The sequence below is a fragment of the Dermacentor andersoni genome, chromosome 1 (genome assembly GCF_023375885.2).
Source record: "Dermacentor andersoni chromosome 1, qqDerAnde1_hic_scaffold, whole genome shotgun sequence".
In the NCBI taxonomy this organism is placed as follows: domain Eukaryota; kingdom Metazoa; phylum Arthropoda; class Arachnida; order Ixodida; family Ixodidae; genus Dermacentor; species Dermacentor andersoni.
The window spans coordinates 329,082,083-329,108,476 of NC_092814.1; the positions used below are offsets into that span (position 1 = coordinate 329,082,083).

The 26,394-nt window shown below is 45.9% G+C and overlaps 1 long non-coding RNA gene across 1 annotated transcript; it reads left to right on the plus strand.

Moving 5' to 3' along the window:
* Positions 1 to 11,646: 11,646 nt before the first annotated feature.
* LOC140214220 (uncharacterized) lies at positions 11,647 to 16,394 on the plus strand. The gene is made up of 2 exons (XR_011891144.1): positions 11,647 to 11,926; positions 13,607 to 16,394. It is a non-coding gene; the product is annotated as an uncharacterized lncRNA (long non-coding RNA).
* Positions 16,395 to 26,394: the final 10,000 nt, after the last annotated feature.

The window sequence follows — 26,394 nt, forward strand, 5'->3', positions numbered from 1 at the left end:
TTAGAGATGCTTGTGAGCCAATGTTATGTGGTTAGGTTATATGTAGGAAGTTTTTTTGTTGTTGTTATGCAGAACAAAGGTGCGCACACTTGGTCAACATACAATAGTTATATCAACCTGTTCGCCTGCTATTTTATTCGGGCGCACATATATCCCTTGTATATATATATATATATATATATATATATATATGTATGTATATATATAATTGCCGCTCGACTGGCTGCTCCACTGCGTGTATTCGCGTGCTTCTTTCACTCTCGGGAAAACGTATTGAGCAACGAAACACTGTGTCTGGAGTTTTTCATGTCAGTGTAGAATTTTCTCATTGAGACTGTTGGTCTAATTATCTTTGAGAAGTTGAATAATTAATTAGGACTAATTATATAATTAGGCTGATTGCAAGATAGAGTTTGAGTATCTCCAAGTGACGGCAAATAACTTTGTGCTGTCCACCTACGTGGCATTTACATATTTTTAAACTGGCGAAAGTTAGCTGGGACATACCGTGTGTGTGTATATATATATATATATATATATATATATATATATATATATATATATATATATATATATATATATATATATATACATATATATAATCATATCATAAGAGAGAGAGAACAAATTTAGTGAAAATGCCGGCAGAGTCGGTTATTCATACATCATAAGAAGCCTATAAACAAAGATACCACGGACAACACAAGGGACATTACTTGAACTTACTAATTGAAATAAAGCCATGATAAATTAACGGAAGTGAAAGTGGATGAAGAAACAACTTGCCGCAGGTGGGGAAGGATCCGACATCTGCGCATTACGCGGGCGATGCTCTATCAATTGAGCTACTGCGGCGCCGTTCTCCTATCGACTTTCTGGGGCATTTGTGTGTTGCTATACGAGAACTATAGAACTAACCCTGGCAGCGTTAACCAGCGCCGCTACTCACAAACTCATATATATATATATATATATATATATATATATATATATATATATATATATATATATATATATCCGCCGAGATAGAGACTGGCCAAATTAACACCGCACACAACAGTCATGCTAAACCGGTGAAAGCAGGCAAAGAAAGCTTCGTTTGAAAGGAGAGGAATCTCGGCTGACCGGGAGGTGCCTTAAGGACAACCTGAGGTACTTGACGAACTTGTGCAGCGTGCATAGGTTCAGGTGGTAGCGGGGTCGGGACGTCATGTAGACCATTGCAAAAGAGGGCCAATGCATGCGGAAGTCTGACAGCACATGTGCACTGGGTAGATTTGGAGTTGAAAAGTTCGGATTGATACACGAGGCATTTCGTTTACTAACTGCATTGGCACAACTTCTATCGTAATCTTTAGTGAGCGAAAACTTTATTCAAAATGTCTGGCATGTTGGGCGGGGTGGGGCCTTAAGCACCGCAGCCTAGGTGACGGCCTCGAGCCCTTGGACACGGGCAGCTTCCTCGGCTTGATGAACGGCCCACAGTTGTTCGGCGAGGTCGTGGCTGAGCAGAGCCGCCTCCCATCGCGGCCCGCGGTTCGAGACTGCCATGCCTATCCCGTTCGTCGAGGAATCCTGCTGCTCGCTACCGGTGCATGCCCACAGCATGTGCTGCAGCGTCGCTCTGGCTCCGCGCGCTTTAAACTAAACTTTAACCTTTAAACTTTAAACTTTAAACTTTAAACTTTAAACTAAACTAAACTTTAAACTTTAAAAAATAAAGGTCGGGGTATAGCAGAGGCGAAGGACTGCCAAGTTCAGATACGTGTGTATCTGCAATTGCCTCCAGGCAACCGCCTGTTTCTTGTTTGGTTTTGCGTGCGGTGGTGGGTATTTGCATCTGTTCTATCTGTATACTGTTGAGTGATGTCTTTGAAAGTGGTCGTGCGATACCCCCACGTCCACTCCCACATCGCTCTCGCGGTGGGTGAGACGTCGGGATCCTCGAGCCGTGGCGTGGGCCGTCTCGTTGCCCGGGAGCGGAGGGTCCATGTGCGCGAGGGTCCATACGAGGAAACTGTCGTTCTTGCGGCAAATGTTGCCGTCGCTGGTTACGAGCGCCTGTACCAGATGGATCATAATACTTTCCTTCATTCACTATGTCTATTTATGATGCGTTTCAGCAACCGGATGGTTTCACCGACCGCACGCTCTACTGTGCGTCCGCTTTCGCCATCGTGGCCGTTGGGCGACAGGTGCATGCCCAGTACGCTAATGTTTTTAACCTGCGGGATGACGGTGCCCTTCGATGTGACTACTCTTTCTCTGTCTGCGCGCTCGGCTGTGGAATCAGAGTTCTTGGTTTTGAGGCCCCTGCGCGTGGGTCTGTAGAGCAGGAGCTCCGATTTGGCCGTGGAGCATTCGAGGTCCGTGTCACCGTCGATGGCCGCCTGCAACGTTTGTTCTACGTGGCCGTCATCTCCCTTCCCAACCGAGAGCGTGATGCCATCGGCGTGCAAGCTGTGGTGGAAGCCTTCTATCTCTGCTAGTTTCCGGGGTAACCTGAGAAGCACGAGGTTAGAGAGCATGGGTGAGAGGACGGAGGCCTGCTGCGTGCCCGTGCAACCCATGCCTATGTCTTGCGATTCCAGGCCGCTGATCGCTATATGCGGGCCCGGCGACCCGCAAGGAATTCCCGTACGTAGTAATACGTTCCCTCGCCCATTCTCAATGATTGTATGTTTTAAGGTATCGCGGCGCGTTTAACGTTTGAACGCCTTTTTTTAGGTCAGTCCCGATTATCGCATTTGTGGATCGCGTGTGATTCTCTACGATTTGTTGTTTGAGTTGAATCAAGACGTCCTGCGTGGAAAGGCCACGACGGAACCCCAGCATCGTGTGCGATACCATGTCTCGGTCCTCGAGGTAGTTGGTAAGGTGAGCGAGAACCGCGTGTTCTATGACCTTGCCGACGCAGGACGTCAGAGATATTGGCCGGAGATTGTCGATCTGTATCCGTTTGCCCCGTGTGGGGATCATAACCACGAGCTCGGTACAGCGGTAGCGTCCCAGCACTCGTTCATTTAATCCGTCAGCTGTTCTATTGACTCGTCGTCCAAGTTACGGAGCGTTTTATTGGTTATCTCGTCCGCACCCGACGCCGATTTTCTGTTGAGCTTGCGCAGTACCGCCCTCACCTCTGCTACGTTGAAGTCCTCGTCTAGCTACGCGTTACGCTCCCCCTCCCCCGCGTACCCCGGGTTCGCGACGAGGCTAGGTGCCTTGACGTAACGCGTTCGCACGGCTTCTAGGGAGGCTGCGGACGTGCTTTCGTAGTGGTGTACTAGCCTGCTGATCTTCTGCGCGTGCGCTGTTTTGGTTTCCCCAGGATCCAAGAGATGCCGGAGGAACCTTGAGTAAAAAAATTATAACTAATTGCTTCTACATGATGCACGCTGCGCGCGCGTGACGGGCAAATTTGCACATATCGCATGTATACTCTCAGATTTTAAGGCGAACGTGCACTTCGTGCGCGCGAGAATCGGTATAGTAAAGCCAGTATAGGTGTGCAGTATATGTGCTTCTTTATTTTTAATTATGTGGTTTTACGTGTCAAAACTACGCGATATATGCTTAGGAGGCACGCAGTAGTGGAGGACTCCGGATTGAGTTTGACCACCCGGGTTTCATTAACGTGCACCCAATGCATGGCACACGGGTCTTCTTGCATTTCGCCCCCATCAAAAAGCGGCCGCCGCAGCTGGGATGTCATCCCGCTACCTCGAGCTTAGCTGCGCAACACCAAGGCCTCTACGTCATCACGGCGGCTTTCTTTTTTTTTTTTTTCTCGTATCTGCATCAGTCGGCTTGTCTTATTGGATGCATCTTTATGCCCACTAAAGCTCAAGTTAGACGTGTTACCATGGCGTCTTAAAATGATCATAAGATAGCGTCCCATGATACGGTTTGACGTGCGAAGCCAAGCTCATGCTGATTAACCCCACAAAGCGCCCAACCGTCTTTTCATGTCTACTATAATGAAAACTTGTTGACTTTTACTTCAGACTATGTTGAGTTACTTGTGTAAACATGAGATAGTATGGTTAATAATTAACGTCTGGTTTGCTGAACTATTTGAACAACCGAAAAAACTCGTTCGCACGTATTAACAGCACTACTATTGTATTTCAGGTCAGTTTACCGCGCCTAAATCAAGAGTTTTCAGGTATGTTCGACATAGCGTTTCGAAAATTATATACGTTGAGCGTTGTCGATATAAGATATTCGAGTCGTCCCATTTTTACGCCGGTCTTTGTTTTATTTCTTTTTATCATTGACAGATTGAGCTCTTCCATTGCTTTTATATCTCGCATGAGTATTTTTATATTTTTATCTCACCTAGTGGGCCCTGATTCAGAGCAGCGATCTGCTCGTCGTAATAGAGTGAGCCGTGATCTTCAGACGTGCCTAGGAGGAGAGGGCAGGGAATATTCGGCGGATCGAAAAAAGTAAGAAAAAAAAAAAAAAACGGGCGAGTAACAGTAAGAAGAGCAGCCAAGGTTGCCACATAAATTGTGTCTCTGGACATTCCTCTGTCAGTGGCAAAAGCCTTATCCAATCACAGTGATATGTCGCAGATGCAGGAAAGAGAAGTTACGGTAACATACATGCCAGCTCGAAATCCATCCCTGGCCACCTCTAGGGCTTCTTGTAACAGGGGCTCACCTAATAAATTGAAAGCATTGCATCGGCGATGTAGAAGGTTCGAAGCAATAGCCATGATCAGAGCACTCCCGCTCGGTTTCTTCATCTTGTGCTTCATGCTTCTTCCCTAGGTCATTACACGAAGGAGACCGTCTAGCAACAGTTTTTTGGCTGTGATCCTTCCCGATGGAGCACAGAACAGGGCGGGTATTGCATATCGTATAAGTACAGAACCCACTCACGGTCATCAGAGATTCTCGTTCTGTTTCTGGCAAAATCGTCCAAACGCGCTGCCCCATGAACACGACGCAAGAACAAAGAGATGGAGAGACGACCTCGATGTTTCTGTAGCACAGAAAAAAACAAAACAAAATGTGCACAGATTGCACATTTGCACAGAGTGCACAGAAAATGTGCGCTTGCAAAAGGTAGCAGAGAGATAAGGACAGAATTAAGAGGGTGTGAATGAACAATATGCGGAAAGGCAGTGAATGGTGTACAGAGACAGAGAAACAGTGAGAGTCATCGAAATAATGGCCAATATGATAACAGCAGAGGGAACGAAAGCACGGAAGGGAGCGAAATAAAACTAAAAACAAAACTAAAAACACTCGTGTATTGAGTTCGAGTTAAAAAACCACAGGTGGTCGAAATTAACCTGGAGTCCGCCCCTGCGGCGTGTCTCATAATCATATCGTGCTTTTGGCACGCAAAACCCCAGAATTCAATTTACTTATAACGAAAGCGCTCGCCGGTGTTCCAATGGGTGTTCGCTCAACCGCGCGATAAAAGTTAGCTTCTCATGGTCTGCCCGACCGGAACAGAGCTGGCGCACCCTCGCCTCATGCTTAGTTACCCTGCCACGCCTTTTATCTCCCTACTGAGGCCAGCATTCTGCGTTTTTTTTTTTTTTTCATTTTTTCGCTCCTTTTGTTTTTCCCGCTACACTTCGTGCTATTGTCCAGGCCTGATTTGGAACGACGGCTCTGAGGAGAACCTGAAGAACGATGTAAACGAAGCCGAGAAATGAAAAATAAAAGTGGTCGAGGTATTGTTTTCCGTTCGTGCTGACCACGTTTACCGCGCGTTTATGCTCCGAAAATATGAAGGAATGGGAGCGCGGTGAAGGGCTACCAAGTACAGAAGTTGCCACCTTTGCATATTCGCACAACCAGAGCTGTTTTCGCAGAAGCAGAGAGGCACGAGCCCTGCAGAATATGCGAAGCGGACGCAGCTAATTATTTTTACTTGTTTTGAACACATATACACAATTAATAGGAAAGGGAAAGCGAGGAGCAGGCTGGCAACTGCCACCGGAAGAGGCACAACGCCTGCCTACTCTTCAGAAGGGAGGTGACAGGAACACAGAAATGGAAGATACGAAGGAGAGGAGGAAAGAGGAAAGGAAGAGCAGCAGGAGAAATCTAAAGACTAAAGTAGAACACAGTACAAACCACACACAGTAGGGCCGGTCGCTGAAGGTCACGCTACTACAGAAAGTTGAATAGTTTCGACGCTACAAACTGAACCTAAGTTATTTAACTCTAGAAAATAAGCGGTAAGAGAGGAAGCACGGCATAGACATCCGCACGCCAAGTTTCATCCTAGACGCCAGCGCTCGTTTCTTCCCTGGCGGAACGATTTCACCTACAACGGGTGTACGTTTCCGCCGCTTCCCTTCACGGTCGCGCCCGCGTTCAGTTCGAGCTGCACGTGAAATGTCTCTTGTTTGCGACGGCGCCTCTTCGGATGACTGGAAATTATTATTGTGTTGTTGACTGTCACGACAGCTATGTAACCACGAAAGGGTTGATGCCACCAGTGAAATTCTGCCGATTCACAAGAAAATGGTTTCGAAAAAGAAGACGACAGACATGGATTATTTCGGTGCGCTGAACAAAGTAAACTGGCAAACGAAGTGATCTCGTTCATTGATCACTCGCGAGAGTATGATGGTTTTTACATGTAATCTGCATGAATTTCATGATTACTGGGTATATAATCCTGTTATTCAAATAAAAATTTTTAGTTGTTCGACCAGTGGTTGTCCTGTCTTCTTTCTCGTGTTTTGTTTGTGTGTGCGGTGCCCAAGAATGGAAACCACTTCTGTTGCATGCGCTAGCAGTGGCCGAAGTTGACGCGTGCCGAGAAATTGAATGTGTGCACCACACATTGAACATGATCGGAGTTCATTCCTGCATCACCCCTGCACCGACAGATCGAGTTACTAGACGATACACGCCCGCATCTTGGTCGCGCCGGCATTGCTGAAGCAGAAATGATTACTAATATTTTCAACTTCCGCCTCTTGAGCACTGTTAAAATGGCCAAGCTATTTACATTGCTGCCTCTATGCCATATTGTAGGGGACGTACTAGTTAAAGTTCTGTGCGCATGTCGTACTTCTGCTATGCGGCGATACATTTTGTTTATTTCCGCACAGTGTCGGTGGATGTCCATTGTTGCCATCAGAGACAACACGGATTTGTAGCAAACATTTTGTGGAAAACTGCGAAAATGACTTTAGCTGGCACGCATCGTATGCGCCGACGATTTTTCCGGCGGCACATACGATGTTGCGTCCAATTACCTGCTCAGTGTCACTTACATGGCTAAGCAGACGCTGCCCTTTCGGCGCATTGCAGCCATGAAAATAATCGTCAAGCGTACCGACCTTCTTAAAAGCAAATAGAAGCGTGTACATCGTCCTTCGAATGAAACGTCCACGCACACACACGTAGGCACACACCGCGCGCGGTACGAAACGTACCCAAACACGCGCCTTGCAAGAGGTAATCAAGGGGATGTGAACAAGAGATGGGAGGGGCGTACACCGGCTAGTTGAATTTTGCCCCGCATGCGGCGCTCTCACGGCGGCGCTCGGCGGTGCCGTTCTTGTCTATAGCAATGGTAGCCGCACGCAGGAGACGAACAGTTGCGGGCCGGGGATGATCGACGTAGTGTGAGAAGATCAGACAACAATGTAGGCGGTCACTTCTAAAGGCGAGGCCAGGGTTCGCCCATTTCCCGATTAGGCCGCATGTCGCGTGTGATCAGACGAGTGAGTACATCTAAGGGAGTAGTTGTGTTTATTCTCTTCCACGCCGTTTCACCTCGCTAGTTGCCTGCCCTTGAGAATATGGAGCACTGCTATTATGACACTCGCTACTTCTGCACCCGTGGAGCCTTTACAACATGCTAGAGTAACTAGCGAGTACAAGTATCGTTTGCTCAATCTACCATTTAACGGGTAGTTATTTATTTATTTATATCTTCATTTCTCTTATGAGACCAAGTTCGCACTGTTTAATACATATGAAAACAACTCAATATGTTCCTTTATGCATGTTTTTATTGCCCGTGAAAACGGATATTCAGATGCGATAAAAACTAAATGACCAGCGCTTCTGCCGAAACATGTCGCGGCGAATTCCCTCGCTATAGCTACCATAAGAAGCCAGCAAACAAAGCCACCAAGGACAACATAGGGGAAATTACTTGTACCTATTAATTCAATTAAATAAATGATAAAATAATGGTATGAAAGTGACTGAAAAGCAACTTGCCGTCGTCGCATTACGCGTGCAATGCTCTAACCAATTGAGCTACCGCGGCGCCGCTTTCCGATCCACTTTCTGGGGCATTTATGCGTTACTACAACTACCCCTGGGACTGTTAGCGAGCGCGACCATTCACAAACCTTAGTGGCGGATGTGGAACATCCTTTCTACCGCAGGCGTCACGAATACATGATCCTTTTGGGTGAAGGCAATTGATCAATAAAACAATACATGCTACCTGAAGGCATCAATGTCGCCGAATTCGAGACCCTCGTTATGTAACGAACGAGAAGAAAGGGGGTTAAACGAGGGGCCTGATTTTACAGCTAAGCTGTATATGGCTAGGGTTCCATGCATTTTTCTTCTTCGTGAACAAAAACTATAATCATGAATGGCTAGTATACACCCGTAAGCAAGCAAAAAATGCAATGGCTCATATATAGTCCCTTGAGGCTCATATGGCTACTCACGTTGCGTAAATTAGCTGCGATGACACCTCCCCTGTTGTCGTTGTCGGTGATTTCAATGTGGATGTGTCGGTACCGAAAAGGGAGCCGTTTATGCGTTCACAGAGCCGTTCGCAGAGTGGAACGGCTCATGATTTTATTTATTAGTCATATCTATTCGCATTACGCGTGCGGTGCTCTAACAAACTGAGCTACCGCGGCATCGTGTTCTCTTCCAGTTTTTGGGTTATTTATGTTGTCATTGGTGTCTTTGTTTGGCGCTGCGATAGCTCAATTGGTTAGATCATCGCACGCGCAATGCGAAGATGTTGGATCGTTCTCCACCTGCGGCACGTTATTTTTTTGTCAAATTTCATTTTCATTAACTTATCACTTCTTTAATTCAGTGACTAAGTATAAGTAATTTCCCCTATGTTGTCTTTAGTGTCTTTCTTTGTTGGCTGCTTATGATATGATTAATAAATATCGGGCCCCTCGGTTACCCCGCCGCCCATCTGGTGTTGAATATTATGCTCCGAAAAAGAAGAGAAGAAGACGAAGTGAGAAACGAGCGTGGAGCCGAGCGCGCCTGCATTTTTTAGTTGTTTTTGCAAGCGTCGAATAAAGAAGACGTTCTCTACTTCGGCTCCGCTTCCTAGTTTTCAACAAATGTTCGAAATCTTCGCAAGAACGAACTTTACGAAGGTTTAGAAGGCGACGCATGTGGTCGTTAACAATCAGTGACTTCTGACCGAATCTTTCTTTGAGAAGTTCTATAGCTGTGCTATAGCTCTCGTTAGTTGTCGACAGGCCGCTGCTGACACCTTCCGCTCTACCCATCAAGTAGCTCCGAAGATATTTCAATTTGTCTACGTCTGTGATATATCGGTTCTGGTGAACAGTAGACTCAAATTGATCCCAAAATTCTGGCCATTTAATGGGGTCACCATGAAACTTCGGCAGATCGAGCTTCGGTAGCTTAACGTATGCGCGTGCTTGACGAAAGTCATCGTGAAATTCGCGCGTAGTCGTTGTTTGCTGATCGGATAAAATGCGTTCAGCGCGGGATTTCGCGAGGACGATAGATTCTTGATACTGTCCGACGCTTTGAAGCTCATCCTCAAGGTTATCATCGGTAACCTGCTCTTCTACTTGGTTATCAAGGTCCGTAAGCATAGTTTCCTTTATCTTCAATAAGTTAAGATGGTCGGTCAGCTCACCATATGGCGTTGGTTCCGTCTGCATAAGAGTTGTCATGTCGTTGATGATCCTGGTGACCGCCGCTCGAACGGTAGCACGCTTCCGTCGTAGTCTTTCCATGTCGTCACGTCGGGAATGGTAGGCCTCGTGATGACGTGCCCGTACAAAAATGAGTGTTGATTAACCATTGATATATTGTTGGGGAATTGTTGAAACAACGGACTTCAACAAATTTTCAAGAGCAATTGAGTTCACTCAATCCTTGCACAACAATATTACCGTTGAGTGTTCTCAACAAACAATTTATTGGGTAATTTGTGTTGATTTTTCTAGTTGTTCTTTTGTTGTGTAGCAGTTGAGTCCAGTATACAATAATTAGAAATCGCATATGAAGACATTCCAAACATGTTTTGCGATGCGTTCCAACCTAATTCCTGTCACTTTGCGGCAGGTAGGTTCTTCTTTCGCCTCGCTTTCATTAATAGAAAATTATGTGTGACCGACGGGGTGGAATCGAACGTCGGCCGTCGAGCCCGGTACTCTAACCAATAAGCCACGGGCGCGCGCATAATCCTCTCATTCGAAAGCTAGTAATCTGAAATGCTTGGCGTGTGCGCCGCGTGCCACTTCCTGGTGCTGTCGCTACAGCTGGCGCTTTGAAGCGCCTATCTCCGGGACCGCCCCACTTTCGTAGCCATTTTCGCTACGTAAAAACTGCAACGTTAGACTAGATTCATGATCGCCCAAGTTCATAACGATTTATTTCTTCGCCGGTGTACAAATGCCATCGTCGTTTTAACATACACTAGATGACATAACCATTGGTACGATCCGAAATGAGCACGTTTCGGGGAGCAGAAGAATGCGAAATTCACTTGCAAACACGGTGACTACGCGCATGTGGAGTTCCCCAAAAGTAGACACGGCGGCAGCGCGGCCGGCGATAAGACAGGTGCCGACAGGCGACGACGCTACCTTCGAGCATCGGACGCACTGTGGGAACCGTAGGATGCAAGCGCGCACACGCTACAAACATACACGGTGATGTCTTCGAATTTCCTGCGACGTACCCTCTGTCCGTAAAGCAAATATAGTTTTTTGTCCAATGTCCGTGGTACTAGAGATCAAAGAATGAACGCGCTTTGAGATCGCAGCGCGCAGCCGCTATAACCATTGACTTCAAAGAGCTTAAGATTCAGCAGCAGCCGCAACAGTATCACAGCTAATCGCTGTATCTGCAGCTGCTCCCGTTACTCGCCTTGCAAGAAGCACGCGATTTATTTGAGCCTCGCCGAACTGTCGTCTTCTCATGTTCCAAGCCTGCAGGTCTCGTATGTTCAGTTAAGAACACCACAGGGAAATGAAAGAAATACAGGTAACGGACTTTTATTGTACCTTACTTGTCACCTCGTCATCTGCAAAGATGCTACAAACTATTTTAAAACTTTTATTTTTGTAAAAATAGCAAAACTAGTAGTAATGTTTATTTCTAGGTGGCGCGACAAACGTTAAGGTAGGTTCAAGTGTGTATGTGTGCGCGCAAACGGGCGCAATCGAGCTTCGTTTTGCGCACACTTTTGCAACAGTACACATGGTTACCGCTAGTTTCGTAGTCGCATATTTTGGTCGTAGTATTTATTGTTTACGCTATAAATTAGGTAGTTCTTAAAAATTTATGAAGGTTAGTTGATGAAAAATTATTGCTAATCAATTAGTCGTTCTTAAGTGCCGTTATATTGTGTTTGAAAGGTTTTTATAATTGAATACGATAGTGAAGCCATGTGAAGCTGTGAACGGCTCTCGGACTCAGTTATTCGGTTGCAGTTGTGCGGTGGTTCACGCCTCGTGCTTCTTGATGAAAGTATTTTCTTTTCGGACATCATGACGCACATTTTAGTGAAATGCTTTAACGACGATAAGTGGGACGTTTATCCGGTGAAGTGGTTGGCTCACCCAACAACTAGTCTTCTACTGATGTGCGAGCCTGACGGTTTTGATAAGTTGCGCGGCAGAGGCCATGATGCCTCTTGGAGAGGAGGCACCCCGAAACAGTCGCAGCCGCACTTCTGAAGATAGGTAAGTAATCTCGTTTTCTTGGGCACGTAGCCTTCTTTTCTATTTTGACATTGACGAGCGTGACATGTTTTCTTGAAGCAAACCGCATGCCCCGGAGCAAATGCGCGCGATACTAACTCTCGCTGCCGCCGTCACTTCGTTTGAAACAATGGTAGGCGAAGAGGCAGCGGCGCCACATGTGCGTAAAATTGCATTGCTTCATTTGTTCCTGTCTAATAACGTTTCCTTCATTTGTATGAGAGAACACAATTGGAACATAAGGATCGGCTTCTCTGCGCAGTGATAATTTTCTAGTGGCCACGTCATCTTTCATGGGGGCTCACGTATGCCGTCTAAGCGCTTGTTATCGCGTTCCGTTACGTGAGAGGCGCGCTGCCTTTCAAGGTATTTAGGCAGGCACTACGAGTTTCGGAGAACCGCGACAAATAATCGTGCAGCAGGTGTGCAGCTGTGCTACGCTTGTACCACACTCGTACCGGAAGGCAGTGTTGCACTTCACGCTTACGCATTTCGTAACTATGGCGGCCTCCGTGGCAATTTGGGGCTCGAGGTCGTGGATACGATCCCTGCAGCGGCCGCATTCCAAAGGAGCGGAATGCAAAAACGCTCGTGCATTGTGCATTGTATGCACGTAAAAATTTCCAGGAAGTCAAAATTAATACGGAGTCCCCAACTACGACGTGCCTCATAATCAGATCGTTGGTTTGGCACGTGGAACATCAATTATTTGTTTTTCCGTTGTGGCTCATCGTATACCATACGGTTAGTGTGATCACCTTTTGTGCCGTAGCGGTTAGCGCGCCTCGATTTAGGTTGCGGCTAATGAAGCGGCGCACCGCGAAATATATTTCGCCTCTCTGGGATTTGCGGAGAACGGCCAACCGATTAGTCACAGCTTCCGCGCGGTGACTGTACACGGATACACAGCGCAAATGAACGGAGGTGTGGTGACGTGGTCAAAGAACACAGCCGCCGACGGGCTCACCTTATCGTCTAGCGCGGCGGGTTGCCGTTGAAGGCGTACTGTACAATTTTAATAAGCGATAACCGAAACATGCCACCGTTCTCTGCTGCCTCTTTGAGTTGGACCGATCCGAATGTGCGTTGTTTCCAGAAGCGAAAGGAGCGCCAATCGGCGCGTTGTCGCCTCGAGCTAAGCGTCGCACTCAAGCACCGTTTGCGCGGTGAAGAATGACGCGTGCATAAAGCTAGCTCACTGCGCGGACGCTACCGCGCAAAACGCGCAAGGGCGTGTACGCGACGTTCTGCACACAAATCGCGCGGGATGATCGGAGCCACGCCGGAGCGGCTAGCTACAATGAAGTACACGCACGCTCACGCTCGCATCGCTGTCGGCGTATGTTTAGGTCATTCCTTCTACTGGACTTCTGCCCAAAGATTCGATATCTGTTTGGTATGGGCTATGCGCTGTCGCGTGGTCTTTGGTTCTGCGAGAGAGCCGGGAATATTTTCCCCACTGTGAAACATCGCTGTGCGTGTTTTAGCTAACATTTACCGTAGCAACCCATTCCTTCCTTTTCTCGACGGCACTCGTAAAGAGTCGCAAATTTTTACTTGCCAGTATAGTGTGTAGTTCTATTTCGTGCGTAGTTATGTGCAGTGTGTGGCAGATTCTTAATCCGCGCAATATCATTTTCTGTCCACATTCCCTTCTCACAGGTTACGTATGCAGTAAATTCCCAGATGCTAAAGTGTTCTACGCCAAAAGCACCTTGGCGTCGTGCAAGAGACACTCGTTGATATGTGGCTGATTCACTAGCAAGCTTGCATCTCTGTTGCCACTCTCCATCAAGTGGGATTTCCAACTATCTTTTGTGTTGCTCTGTGGTGTACTAGCTGCCGCATGGACGCTGTGAAGGCTTACTTTCGATTTGCTCTGGCGTTTAGTAGTAAAGAATGGGCTACCTTTTGAGGGGAGGCATTTACTTTTGTTTGTGAGAATGTTTACCAGCCTAACCAAGTGATACGTGGGTACTGTAAACAGCAGCACGAACAGAGGCGGACGACGAAATAGGTAGGAGCACACACGAGCGCAAGCTCTACTAAAAGTTTGCTTTTGATGACAAAGGTATTAAACACACTGGTCAACTTGGCAAAGGTAAAAATCCGTGCATGCGTGGCAGAAACAGCCACGTGCGACAAGAAAAAAATATGAAGCCATGTCATGTAGAATAAACGTGCGTGAAAAACGAGAACAATCGGTCAAATCTATTGAAAAAGTGAAAGATTTGTCCGATAAGTGATACTACCCAACGGGAAATACTCTTTTGAGAACAACTTTTTCCCACTAAGGGCAACAGACAACTTGGTTATGCAATTGTTTCGTTTGTGATCAATAAATATTGCTTCTGGAACTCCTCTGGTGTTGCGGTATAGAGCAGAAAGAACGATTGTTTCATAACAAAGACCAGAACACAAGAGGACTTATGGAAGCATTTTTTATTGATCACGAAGAAATATTCATAAGCAAGATTTCTGTGACCATTAGTGGGAAAGAGTTGCTGCAGTACTTCTCGTTAATATCACTTACAGGAGAAACCTTTCAGTTTTCATGTTTTTGTTAGTTTTTGACGCACATGTTTATTCTACAGGACGTATTTAGGTCCTTTTTTGTTGTGCCGGGCTGTGTATGCTGCGCATCCATGGCTTTTTCTTTGTGAAGTTGGCCAGTGTGTTTAAAATCTTCGTCTTCACGAAGAAACTTCTACTTGAGTCAGCGTTCATGTGTGTTCCTACCTTAATTCACCCTTCTCGTCTCTGTTTGGGTGGTTGTGAAATATAAATGTACACCGAATTGGCGAAGTGTCCATAGAATTGATACATGAAGTTATTTGCGCTGTTTATTTCAGGAAGAACGCTATAGGGTCTTATCTTCTCAATGTTTTTGACACTGAGTACATTTTTCTAGTTCAATTTCAAGGAGTCCCCTGAGGAAGCCAATAAGAGTGATGGTAACTTCCTTTGTGTGTAAGATTTATGAATTTCATCCATTCAAGGCATGACATGGCACATGCCTGATTCGTAGTGAGTTCTACTTTTCTGTTCTCATGACGCTTCTTTGTACTGCGCTGCATTCTCCAGGCACATGAACCTTTTTATGCTCTAAGTGCATGCGTTCTTTTTCTATATGTTGGAGCGAAAATTGTAAACTTAAATATGCATATATAACATTTTCCTTGTAATATTATTCAACATGGGTGCTGTAGCTCCCTCTGTCTTTCAGTTACTGCTTTGTCCCAATTTTTATGCAACCTTTATGTATTTTATGCAGCAAAATTCTGGTGCTATTTTAATAACATTTTATCTGCGAAATTGAGGTAATTGGTGTTTCGTATATGCATTTATTGGCGTTTTTCACTGCCTAAGCAATCTGGCTGTCGAGTCATTGGAACCTTTTCTCATACTTTATGACTATTTCTGGGGTGCTTGATACTGAAAGTGCAGGTGACCATCTATTTGGCTGTTTGGAATTGTGTTAGCCATGTGTTACTACCAATTTTCTGTGCTAAATAATTATTTTTTCTCTTATCGTTCAAGGTATTAGCCTTTCCTTATCTCTTTATTGACTGAGGTAGCACTTAGTTGCTGGGTATAGGAAAAAAGGCCCCAAAAAGTGCTTTAATTAGCTTTGTGCAGGTCCAGAAAGATTACCTGAAAATGAGCTCACTAAATTGAGCAAATGCCACTAAGGAACTCTTCTGTACCCCACATTAACATAATCAAATGGTGTACTGTTCTTGACTTGTGCCAGGGAGATAAGCTGCTTTCATTACACAAAAGCTTTACAAGTTTATTTCTGAAGAAAGCAATCCTGGCTTGTCAGAAACACGATTCAGGTGTTCATCATGCCCGACAACTTTCTAAATTGTCTCGTCAAATAATAGCTAAGTTGAGTGATGTTATTTTATATATATTTTCATGTTTCCCAATTATTTTATATCTTGAAGACAATGCTCAGGCAAGTCTACTTTGGTACTTCATTAAATTTTAATCGTGGTGAAAGACGTGTGCTAAAGGTTGTATATATTTACGTGAAGTCATTTGTTTCAAGTTGGTTGTTTTGCCTTCTCACAGTCAGCCGTAGCTCTTCCTGTGATGTGTTAGTGTGCGCAACATTTTAATGTAACATATTCAGATGTCTTTTGTGTATTCACATGCAAGCAGCTCCAAGTGTTCATGTGTTCAAAGTTGGTTGTTACAGGGGTATGCTTAAGGCCTGGCTTTTGAGTCGCTTTGCCTTCTAGTCATAAACTTAAGTCGAAAGTGAAGAGCACAACGATCGTTTTGATTTGATTCATATGTATAGGTTTTTTCATATGTATTTACACTGCTAGAGTGCTGTAGGTACTAGCCTATGTCTCCAGGTTCGATGTAATGGTGCCTTATGTACTGTAATAATGTTTCACGTGCACGCATCTTTAGTGTAAATAAAGGTACTTCAAGTTGATCAGTCTCTCCTTTGATTTTGTTTGTGTTTGGGAAAGTTACGAGCAGGCACCGGGGCATGCAAGTGTGAACAGCGAAGCAATTGCAATATATGAATAAAAATACACTCGCCCAACGAAACGTCAATCATATTTCAATGGCGACTTCTGAAATCTCAATGGCATCTCAAGTGTGCAACAATATGCTTTTCAATGCTGTGGCAATAATAACTCAACAACAGGTCAACAGAACTACCACAACGTTACTTCAACGCAGAATCAATGGTAACTCAACAACCATTCAACAAAACGAACACAACGGGCCGTCTAAGCACAATGTACTTTCAATGGTAACTTAACAATTATTCAACATTGAGGTACCCAATGGTGTTTCAATTCGATTTCAGTGGCCAATATTCAAGAGTGCTCAACACTCAACCCAACAATTCTCCAACATACTCTCAATATTTCCTCAATAAAAAACTCAACATTGACCAACAATATTTCAATGCCTTCTCAATAATTTTTTTTGTATGGGTGGATCGTTCTTCGATTCTGTCGCAGCGTCGTCGCGCTGATCGCGCCGACGCCGGACTCTACGGCGCACGTGTGTTTATTAGGCTTAGAAGTGCAGAATTCCTCGAGCGGGAAAGTAGACCCCATGGAAAGTGTTGCAGTCTGAACAGTGACGATTAGTTTATCTCGTTTTTCCCTTCTACGTGAGACCTCATACCTACAATAATTGTTTATGGTCCTTTGCTGTTTGTGGAAGTTAGGGATTCGGTGATCTGGAGTAGAGTTCCAAAAGGGAGCTGTAGCCCCTCTCAAGCCTTGCTTGTCATTTTCTTTCTGTTCTCAACATCACCGTACTTTAGATCAGGGTCACGTTGAAATAAATTCTAAATTCACTTCCTTGCACTTGCAGAAGACGGCTGGACAGAGAGCGAGAATTCGGGAAGGCGCAATGAAGTCGAACTAAATAGAGACAAAGCCCTGCACCATGCAACGGTCGGAGAGTCGCGAGAAGTCGTCAAGACTACCTGGCATCTTCTGTATGTGGTGCAGACACGCAGTAAGGTCCCAGCAGACTTCATTAGGTTATCAGTTGAGAAAGTAATGTGTGTACGGGAATCACGCTCATGTGCTGCTATCAATGCAATTCTAAGCGTTGCGCCCTACGGACGCGAAAAGACAGCACTCAACGGTGCTACACATGCCTCTTCACCTTGTTGAAACGTTCAGCGATGGTCGTTGCGTAAGCGTTGCTACCGTTGTCATTTTGCCTGAATAAAGCCAGGTCAACTGCGGAATCCAACAGAACTTCATGTGCGCTTCCTATCTTTCGTGCACCCAAATCGGTCTGAGTGCTAGGTGGATTGACGCAGTATGTTTGATCGTTGCGGAAAAAAGGACAGAGATAAAGAGAGAAATCAAATAATTACAAGAGAGGTTATTCAGGTTGCACCTGGTTTTCTACCCTACACTGGGGGATTGAAGCGGGAAGAAAAATTGAAAGGGGTAAAAGAGAGTGATAAAAAGTAATGCGCAAGCACACAACACAGCGTTCACCTTGCAATCAAAGGCAGCTGCAAAGCTTAGTCGTCTTTGGAAAGTGCAGCGCTGCTCTGGTGGCTTTCAGTGCGAGTCCGTGGTCTCAATTTCGCTTCCTCTGTAAACGCTCGGTCGTCCAATCGGCGTAAAGCAGCACGCAGAGTCCGGCTTTCACCATGAAAAGAAGTGCAGTGGGCGAGTATCAGTAGTATGGTCTCCTCGCAATCGCCAAAGTTACGTGAGGCACTGTCCACCGTGTCGATAAAATAACAGTAGGCGTTTCTAAAAGCGACGTCCAGCCACAAGCGACACAGTCAAGTTCCGTCGCATCGAGATCGAGTCTTCGGCTATGGTTGCGAACAAAAATTCACATTAAAGAACGATGCCTCAATGATTGTGCTGCGAACAAACACAACAGCCCGTATTCGAAAAAAAAAAGACGACAGAAGTTGATACACTGAAGATCTTCGTAATAAGTGATTCTACGCCTTTGGACGAACAGCGCCTATAGAACTACGCCTTCACCCCGCGATGTCCACGGACAGACTGGTGTAGTTTACCTTCCGAGGACACGCTTGACTGGCTGCATTTTCTCAACAGTACCGGTCATTAGAAGCAGCTATATAAGCTGTTGGATCACAGTACAGGGACAAACTAGCAGTAGGACGCTAACAGATGGACAATCTTAACGGTAAAACGCATACGAAATGCACAGGAGATGTTGCTGATGTAGACATACTTCGAAAAATTTGACGTACCTTCATGCAAGGGTTCGTGTTCAAGTTTCCCTTTAGTTTAGTGGCACTCTCCGGTTGTGGCACAGAACAGCTTGGGATTTGAATTCACGAGACGGTCTATAAGATAAACAGGGATAAAGTGTCTTAAAAACTGGCCAACGTTTTGTTAAGTGGACCGATCTTCCTCAAAGGTGGCCAGCTTTTCTGCAGCACTTCGTCTTGGTTTATCTGACTTCTATACGAATTCAGTGTGCTACTCCATTTGTCGGCCGCCTTCTTGAAACTATCTATAGTGTTTAGTAGGGCGCGCTAAACAATTTTACTAGTTAGAAAGGCCAGGATGATTTTGCTGATGAATTTAGTCTTTTCAGACAGGGCATACACACTTGTGCATGCGACTTGTTTTTGTCAGTTCTGTGCAGTAATGACAAGGAAGGAAACCACACACAATAAGCTGTAGGCAAGTTGAGCCCTCCGCTGACCCGATGAGGATTCCTTTCACTAGTGTGCAGCTGTAGAGTGTACTACGTAGGGGGAGTGGGTACAGAGCGGACTACGCGTGGAGGCGTTTTTTAATGAAATGTCGGTGGCGCCACCGCCGCCTTCACCTGATACATGGACGTCCGTGCACGGCCAGATGCATGTCGCGTCCGGGAACCGATGCCTCAGCAGCGTAGATCGTGTTCCGGAAACGTCCACTTTATTCTCCCAGCTTATAAACTTTACCAAAGGGAAGTACACATTAACAGTATTAAGGTAACGCCTGTCTCACGCAAAATGTCCTGCTCTTAGTTGGTATCGTGAGCTCTGGGTTACTCACGCCTGCGCTGCCTAAGGGCATTGCGCGTGAAACCTGGGTGAACTGCTTGAATTGGTGCACCAGAAGGTTCAGCACTGCTTCGTGGGTACCGCATCAGGCTTTCTACGAGGAGTACAGTGCCTGCTGATCTTAGGTGATGCGATGTGATCATGATTCCCGAGTGCGTATTTCTCCTAAAAGTGGAGCTCCCACGTGGCGTTGGCCGCTTCGAAGGGCGGATCAACGCGGAGGAGATTCGGCTCTCGCACCCGGCGTCTTTCCTCACCTACACGCCTCTGAAGAGTAAAAGCGTAGATAGACGGTTTCCCTCTGTTGTATCCAGTGTAGCTACTTGATGTGCAACACTAGTTCCTCTTCCGGGTTTTGCTCCTACTTCTAAACTACTAGATAAACTATTACCGCGTATACGTCGTGCAAACGGCACCGTTAAACGGAAGTAAACATCATCCTTCCTGCAGCGTGTAGAGTATAGTCTCTCCTGAAAGGTATTATTACTCGCAGCACGTACAAATCAAACATGTGCGGACAAAGAAGAGAGACGCAGCACGAGCGCTAACTCACGACTAAACGTTTATTGCTTACAAACAATCATATGCATCATTGTTTGAAAGCAATAAACGTTTAATCGTGAGTCTGCGTTCGTGTTACGTCTCTCTTCTTTGTCCGTTTTTTTATTTGTTAGCGCTGTAAGTAATAACGCCGGTGTACCGACTCGCCCAGCTAGCTATCCCGTACTACTGAAAGATACGCCGTGTGGCAAAGACAGTAATTATATTCCGCACCCACGTGCGCTGAAAAAGCGGAGAAAGAACGACGATCGACGCAATAACAACGGCGCGTCGAACTAACAACTCCTGGACCATTCTGTTCTTCCAGCAGACGACTTGCGGCTCGGCCCATGGGATCGGCGCAACCGATGTGCGCCGCTGAAACATCCAGAGCGTCATGTTAGGGCGATGGTAGCGACACCGCAAATAGAGTTTTTTGCTTCACTCTGGGCGTTTATGTGCCGCCGCTCCGCGGCCTCCACTGGACCCACTCTCCCCTTCTAGAGTACACTCTAGTACAGTTACCCAAATACGCTTTACTAAAGGCAATGCATATTCAACGAAGCACTTCCCGTGATCTGTGGGTGTAGTCTTTCTTTTTTTTTCTTCTATGTAAAGCTCGCAGCGAATAATTAACGCGTGCACGTCGCTTAAGCAAGTATCTCAATTCGTATTATGAGAAGTACGCGACTTCACCGACCCTACACTAAATTAAGGTCTGCTTACTCTGCAGTGCAAAGAAATATTCGACGTTACGAAGACTTTTCATTCAGTGTAGAGTGCAGCACGATGGAATAAAATTACGTATGTTCGACACATTGACTGACAGTGTATCATAGTTCAATTATTGAAGGATTTATGTCAGTGGTGCCAGTACATGGTTAGTAGCAAAATTTATTTAACCATTTACTTTATTTCTTTAGAAAATACTCAGAAGATGTAGGGTACACAGCGAAAAATTTTATTTATGCGGGAGGTAAAGAGGTTGCCGGATGTGAATTATATTATTCTGTAATTGTGACTATGACCGAGCCTTAACGTGCACTGGCTACGAAATATTAAGCGCGCGGGCCCCTCCATCCTAATCGAATATGCTTGCTGCGCACGGGCATTACGCACATTTCTGATGCTGCGTTTGCTATACAGGGTGTTCAAAGTTAGACTTTCCGGGTTTTTGAAAGAAATGCGAAGAGGAGTACACAGAAGGCCATTTGTCTACCTAGGTTATGCGGTCAGGCGGTCGCAAACTGGGAGGATAATTGTCGTTGTAATGCCAGTATTTAATTAAAATCGATAATTAGCTTCTTATTTACCACAATTAGCATGTATGTTTATATTCAGAACTCAGACGCGGTGCCATTTGGTGACTATTCCATTTTGTACAATTTTAGTGACGCGCCTGTGTCCTGAGATATGCACGTCTGAAAGTTCAGCCCAAGCCGTCTGATTACGCATACAAGGCCCCTCCCTAGTGTAACGCAGCTGTTGCTTCTGGCACTCCGTCTGACAAGAATGGGGGGTGACAGGCGACGGTGATTACTTTTCGTTCTCTGCCAGCGTTTCCGTTCTTGGCCAGCGAAAGCGAAGAATGACTCTGCGGGCGGCATGAGACAAGCCCTGTTTCTTTAAGCAGTTGCTGGTAGGATGGGTGACAAGACGCCGTGCCGCTTACGACTTCTTATGCACTCAGGTGCAGCGATACTGCTCTGCTTTTTTTATATAATGATGGAAGCTTTGTTTGTAGAATGATTGAAATTAATGCCATATCACAACATAAAGCGACAGCGTCATCTACTATATAGCACATTATTACCCACTAAGGTTTCCAGGGCGCCTTGCACATGCATAAAGAGAATTTACGGCCCTGCATTGACAGCGCTTAGGAAACGCGGGTTAATGGCCCGTATTCTCTGTCACCTTTTTAAAATTAGAACTCATCTACCCGTCCTCATGACAGAGCACGACATTGTGTCAACGTAGTGAAATTCATATTTATTTATTTACACACAGTTCCGATTCCGGCATTACTTCGGAAGAAGTTGGAATAAAAGAACAAAAGAAAAAAACAGTGCAAATCCATGGTCTACGTACACACAAAACATACAAACATTTTAGAAATTTGCTTCAAATATACCATTGCTTACACAATATTAGCTTCGAGTGATATGAAATCTTACTCAACTTAGAATTATGACAATCGCCAAGAAACCAACGGTTTAAAAATGTTCGAAATGCTTGCCTTCTGCCGCAACACACTACATGAACCGCTTTCGCGTCGAGTCGACAACTCTGCGTAGCATTTCCGGGTCGATGCTTCTACAGGCAGTAACTATTCTCATCTTCATGTCGGTGACATCGGTGGGCTCAACTGCGTAAACACGATCTATCATGGAGCCCCACAAAAAGAAGTCCAGTGGAGAGAGCTCAGGGGATTTCGGTGGCCAAAACATATCTCCATCGCATGCAATCGAGTGCCGTGGAAAGTTGCAGTTTAACCAGTTCTTCGCAGTGGAGGAGAAATGTGGTGGGGCCCCGTCATGCTGGAACCAAACTTGTCGCAGTTCGTTGAGAGGGAGACTCGAGGAAAATTTATCGACGACACTAGCAAGAATTTCGTGCGCATAATTCTTTCCATCGAGGTTCCCTTCGAAGAAGTGAGGGCCAATGATTCTTTCCCCAAGTATGCCACATCGTACATTTAGACCCAAGCGAATTCAGTGGTGTGGTGGCGCAAACAGTGAGGATTTCCTTGCGACCAGTAGTCAGAATTGTAAATGTTTGCTGTGCCGTTCCTGCAAAATCGAGCCTCATCAGTCCAAATCACTCTTTGTACGAAATCCGTGTTTTGGTCAATTTTTATTAGGCCCCAATTACAAAAGCTTGGTCGTTTTTCAAAGTCTGCCTCACTTAGGTCCTGATGAAGACTCGCATGGTATGGATGAAATTCGTGCTTTTCTAGAACGTTGTGCACTGTTCCCACACTTTTCCCGCATTGTTTAGAAATCTCTCTGATGCTTACATTTGGCATTGCATCCAAGCAGGCAAGGACCTCAATTTCAAAGTCCTCATCATTGATGCTCTTATCGGGCTGTCTTTTTTTGGTGAACTGAGCCTGTTGTCCGAAAACATCTCAATATGCTAACAAATATTGCTTTGGTTGGAACTCACCGATCCGGATGGGGAGACGCGTACAGACTCATTGCTAATGAGGCATTGCCGTTCATCTTCGGCATTGATGGCACTACATCAATTTTTTCTGCCGTAGAATAGTACCTCGACCCAGACCAAGCAGCCATTTTTCAACGCAGATGGTCCCGACGCAGGGCTTGCTTCTTCCAATGGCCAAGCTTAGTAGAGGCAATCAGTGGCAAATGGAAAACGCACATAATGGAAGCTCAGGTGTTCACTCGATGCGCTTGCAAGGCGATGCCTGATCTGTTCGGCACTTTCGCAAAACCGCGAAGAATAAAAAGAATTGTCAGACATACACCAATGACGTGCACTACTCACGCCAGTTCACAGTCGTCCTATTTCACAGCAGTTATTCCAACGTAGGGAATGCAGCGGCCTCAAATCACACACTTCGGACAGGTACAACGGCCCTGGAACACCACTGGCAACTAAGGTGCTGCCCGGCAGCTGTCACCTTTCTTTCTTGCTTAGTGCTTGTAACACCCGCCGTGGTTACTCAGTGGCTATGGTGTTGGGCTGCTGAGCACGAGGTCGCGGGATCGAGGCCCGGCCACGGCGGCCGCATTTCGATGGGGGCGAAATGCGAAAACACCCGTGTGCTTAGATTTAGGCGCACGTTAAAGAACCCCAGGTGGTCGAAATTTCCGGAGTCCTCCACTGCGGCGTGCCTCATAATCAGAAAGGGGTTTTGGCACGAAAAACCCCATAATTTTTTAAGTGCTTGTATGACTTTGAGCCTCCGAAATGCAAAAAAAAATTAATAAAACCGAAGTCAGTATCGTAATACTGCACTTGATTGCTTCGACAGTACGTGTACGGTGGCACCGCGCTTTGTCACCAACTCTGCAAGTCATTGCTTCAAAAAAGAGCTCGGCCAAGCCGCCACGCCAAGTCATCTTTTTGTTTAACTGTCCACGAACGAAAACGGTGGCCAAGAGCGAAAAGTAATCACCGTCGCCTGTCACCCTGGAGCGTCATACGTAACAGCTGCGTCACAATAGGGAGGGGCCTCATCGCGGGTGCCGCCGTCGCGCATGCGTAGTTAGACGGCTGGGGCTGAAATTTCAGCCATGCATATCTCGGGACATAGGTGCGTTACCAAAATTGTACAAAACTGGATAGTCACCAAATGGCACCGCCTCTGAGTTTTCAATGTAAACACACATGCTAACTGCGGTAAATAAAAAGTGAAATATTGAATTTAATTAAATACTGACATTGCGACGACAATTATCCTCACAGTTTACGACCGCCAGGCCGCATAACCTAGGTAGAAAAGCGGCATCTGTGTAGTCCTCTTCGCATTTTTTATTAACCCAGAACGTCTAACTTTGAACACCCTGTATAACTGTCTACGGTAAAAAATGCTCAATAAATGCGAACAAATAAGCTTTGCTTACAAAATGAAGCAACCGCTTTTAGTTCTGAACCCGAAGTGAAAGTGAGAGATTCATTTTTGTATGAAATAAGCTTAATACATCAAGGTATGTGGTAAACAGCAGCGCCCTGTCGTCGGGGCAGGTTTGGTCGTCGGATGCCGGCTCTCCGCGGAAGTCACTGTCGTCACCCGAATCCTCAACGACGTCGATATCGGACCAATTACCGAAAATTCCGCAGTCTTGCAGCGCGCCGACTACCTCTCGTTGACATCTTTGCAGGGAGGAAAGCGCGCGCAAGCGTTCTACAAACATCAACCAAGAGTCTCTAAAATTCAGCCCACACTCTAGTCGACAAGCACAGTCATCTGTTAACAATATTTTAAACAAATGTAGCGCATATTGCCGGTCTCTCAAGTTATGAGTGACGTTTTAAACCAACCATACCTGCCACCCGGTGAATCGTCGGATATGGCAATATGGCCCCCGTTGTTACACTAGGCGGTTCGACCGCATTGGTAGCCAATCGGTTAAATTGCGTCTTATTCCTGACTAGCGGTACACTTTTTCAATAAAACCCATCACAATCAGACCTTACCGAAGCTATAAGGTGAATTTCACTCTCAATAAGAGTGTTTAATTCTTCATGAAAAACTCCTATTTCGAGTGGTGTAAGGCTGTGATTTAAAAACATCCCCCCACCCCCACCCCGAAAAAAAGAAAAACCTTATGGCCGTAATTTGATTTATACTGTTGCTTGCTTTACACCATCCCATGCACCATGTTCCCGAGCGTGTTTAATAGGAGCCGCCGTGCACGTTACTCACGGCTGGGCACTCCTGAGCACCGGCGCGTTAATAACGAATGTAAGCAATTAGCGGTGCCACGCAGCTCGCGTCCTGATTACCTCGTCTTAACCCGGAAATTGGGAGCTACGACAGTAGTCACCTCACCGATGGGTGCCGCCAACGCGTTTCCTCAGCCAAATGTCATGTTGTTGCCGGGGCAACTTCAGCTATCGCTCGAGAGCCTCTGCCAGGGCCTTGTAGAATGGTTGATGGATAAATAGTTAAAGCGTGTGGAGCAGAGCACTATTTTGCATACTAGCGCCTCTGCCCAATATATAGCACCCTAAATTGCAACATAGCGAGAGATCAAGAGAAAAAATAGGTAAATAATTTAGAAAGAAAAGTAACACACTATTGCCCTCACATAAATGGCAATGAAAATGAAGGAAATTTGATGAGAACAATTCCTGCCGTGTTGAAACGTTGCGCACCCCATTGAGCACGCTCTGGTCCAATTCCAACTTATCCATCCAGCAACCAATCTGCGCGTGCTCTATCCGCCCGAGGCTTCCGGTTTTATGGATTTGCGGTGGAGGCTACACTAACCGACGCATCCTAGAACGTTCCGCCATTCATCACTCCCCGTCGACTCAATGATCTTGATATTGATGTGGCTTCACCCTTTAGAACGGGCGGGCGCGAGCGCTGCGCGCTAGCCGCGATAACAAAATGTAAAACGACGAAATAACAATGTCACAAATAAAAAGGAAACAAACAAAACAGCAAAAAAAAGAAAGAAATCTAAACTGTCACTATCTAACTTCTGTTCGTGGACGTCCGCTCGCTACCCTCCCCCACTGTTGCAGTCTTTTCTTCGTGGCGGACACTGCTATGGACACTGCTGCGCTTCCGCCGTACCATCGGTTTCCTCACGAGTTGCTCCTGCGGCAACGGAAAATCTCAGCGCCTGGGCCAACGGCGCGCCCTGTGTGTGGCTAGGCGCGCGGCTCC